Source organism: Tarenaya hassleriana, unplaced genomic scaffold (genome assembly GCF_000463585.1).
Source record: "Tarenaya hassleriana unplaced genomic scaffold, ASM46358v1 Cleome344, whole genome shotgun sequence".
NCBI classification, from domain to species: Eukaryota; Viridiplantae; Streptophyta; class Magnoliopsida; order Brassicales; family Cleomaceae; genus Tarenaya; species Tarenaya hassleriana.
The window spans coordinates 14,406-17,427 of NW_010966575.1; positions in this window are offsets into that span (position 1 = coordinate 14,406).

The window sequence follows — 3,022 nt, forward strand, 5'->3', positions numbered from 1 at the left end:
ACAAAGTAGGAAACTTTGTTTCAGGAGGAAACTTGGAGATGAAGTGATCTCGCAAGTAAAACAGACTCCAAAGATCAAGTTTGATCTATATCCAAGACAAAGACTGCAGAACTATCGTGAGCATCGCACTTGTTTCTACTGCGGAACAAGAGGTCACATCAGAATGAATTGCTACTACTGGCAAACTTATCAGGTATCACCCACTCTAAGATGGAGGCAAGTCTGGAGAAGAAAAGATGTCTCAAGGTGTAATGTGGCATACACTTCTGAACTGAAGTCAAGCGAACAACGGTGGTATTTTGACAGTGGATGCTCACGTCATATGACAGGAGATGTCAATATGCTGTCTACATTTGAAGAAAATCCCAAAGGAGGAAATGTGACATTTGGAGATGGAAGAAAAGGGAAGATCTTGGGCAAAGGAAATCTGGATGCATCAGGACTGCCCAAACTTACAGATGTCAATGTTGTCCAAGGACTCAAGGCAAATCTCATAAGCATCAGTCAACTGTGTGATTCTGGATTTCAGGTAAATTTCACTAAAGATGCTTGTGTTGTTACAAACCTTTTTGGAGATTGTGTGTTGACAGGAAAAAGAACTCCCAGCAATTGCTACACTTGGGTAAATCCTGACGAAAGCACTCAAAGTGAGAAGTGTTTCACAGCAGCCGACTCTGAACTAGAGTTATGGCATCAACGATTGGGACACATTATCACAAGGTCGTTGGTAAAGCTGTCGAGGTCAAATGTTGTACGAGGATTACCTGAGTTATCCTCGCAGGTAACACTGGTGTGTAAAGCATGTCAACTTGGAAAGCAAATCAAGGTGAATCATAAAATGATAGATGGGATACACACATCTGAAATCCTCGAGTTGATGCACATGGATTTGATGGGACCAATGCAGACAAAGAGTCTTGGAGGAAAGAGGTATGTGTTTGTATGTGTTGATGATTTCTCACGTTTTACTTGGGTCAGGTTCTTACGAGAGAAGTCAGAAACATTGGGTGTATTCGAACACTTATGGCTGCAACTCCGAAATGGAAAAGGTAGTGTTCAGAGAATTCGCAGTGATCATGGGCGTGAATTTGAAAATGAACAGTTTGCAGAATTCTGCAACAAATATGGGATTGTCCATGAGTATTCTGCACCTAAAACTTCTCAACAAAATGGAGTGGTTGAAAGGAAGAATAGAACATTGCAAGAAATGGCAAGAACAATGTTACATGCAAGAAACGTTGCGAAACGTTTCTGGGCAGAAGCGGTAAGTACAACATGCTACCTTGTCAACCGCGTCCATATCAGACCAGGCACAACCAAAACTCCATATGAAATATGGAAAGGTAAGACTCCTCCTCTAAAGTTTGTTCATATATTTGGTTGTCGATGTTTTGTGTTGAATGATCGAGAATACAGAGGGAAGTTCGATGCCAAAAGTGATGAAGGTATGTTCTTGGGTTATGCAATGAACTCTGCTGCCTATAGAGTATACAATTTGCGCACTAGAACGATTATGGAATCAGCTAATGTTGTCTTTGATGAGGAACATAGTGCAGAGCAGAGTGAAGTCCCGCCGAAACTACTTCACGATGTTCCCAGTGAGCACTCGGTAGAAGAACAAAGTGACAATGCAGAAGTTGAGACCAAGGAAGAAGAAGATTTGGAAATTATTCCTACTCCTACAGTTCACAGGAATCATTCCGAAGATGATGTGATCGGAAATGTACTCGATCCCATGCGTACACGAGGTAAAAGGATGAATTATCAAGATATGGTACGTTTTGTGTGTTTTTCTTCGCAGAATGAACCTTCTCGAGTGGATGAAGCATTGAAGGACGAATTCTGGGTAAAGGCAATGCACGATGAACTGGAGCAATTTCTGAGGAATATGTGTGGTACCTTGTGCCCCGACCAGATCACATTAATGTGATTGGAACGAAATGGATTTTCAAAAACAAAACCAACGAGTCTGGAGAAGTAGTTCGCAATAAAGCCAGGTTAGTTGCTCAAGGATATACACAAGTGGAAGGTATCGACTTCGATGAAACTTTTGCACCCGTTGCTTGACTAGAGTCTATTAGATTGTTGCTTGGCATTGCGTGTTTTCTTGGTTTTAAGTTGTTTCAGATGGATGTCAAGAGTGCCTTTCTCAATGGTATGATTCAAGAAGAAGTGTACGTCGAACAACCTGCTGGTTTTGAGGATCCACATTTTTCCACTCACGTGTACAGATTGAAGAAAGCTCTCTACGGGTTAAAACAAGTCCTTCGGGCATGGTATGAACGTTTAGCCAGTTTTCTACTCGAGAACGGCTACAAAAGAGGGGGAGTAGACAAAACGCTTTTCATCCATAATTCGGACGATGTACTATTAGTAGTACAAATCTATGTGGATGATATTGTGTTTGGATCTACATCCCAGTCAAAGGTTGACTGGTTTGTTCAGACAATGACTGCTGAGTTTGAGATGAGTATGTTTGGAGAACTGAGTTACTTTCTGGGACTACAAGTCAAGCAAAACAAAGATGGAATCTTCGTTTCTCAAGGGAAGTATGCTCGGAATCTGGTGAAAAGATTTGAACTTGACACGAGCAAATCAGCACGTACTCCCATGTCCACAACTACCAAGTTGACCAAAGATGATGAAGGAGAAGATGTTGATCCAAAACTCTATAGGAGTATGATCGGGAGTCTACTGTATTTAAAGGCAAGTAGACCTGACCTGTGCTTAAGTGTGGGCGTATGTGCCAGATATCAAGCAAAACCTAAGAAGTCTCACCTACTGGCAGTGAAAAGGATAATCAAATATGTCAAAGGGACAGTTGATTATGGGTTACATTACACAAAGGATACGAGTACGCATCTAGTAGGATACTGTGATGCAGATTGGGGAGGAAATACGGATGATCGAAAAAGCACATCAGGAGGATGTTTCTTTTTGGGTAACAATCTAGTATCATGGCACAGCAAGAAACAAAATTCAACGTCATTATCCACTGCTGAAGCCGAATACATTGCACTGG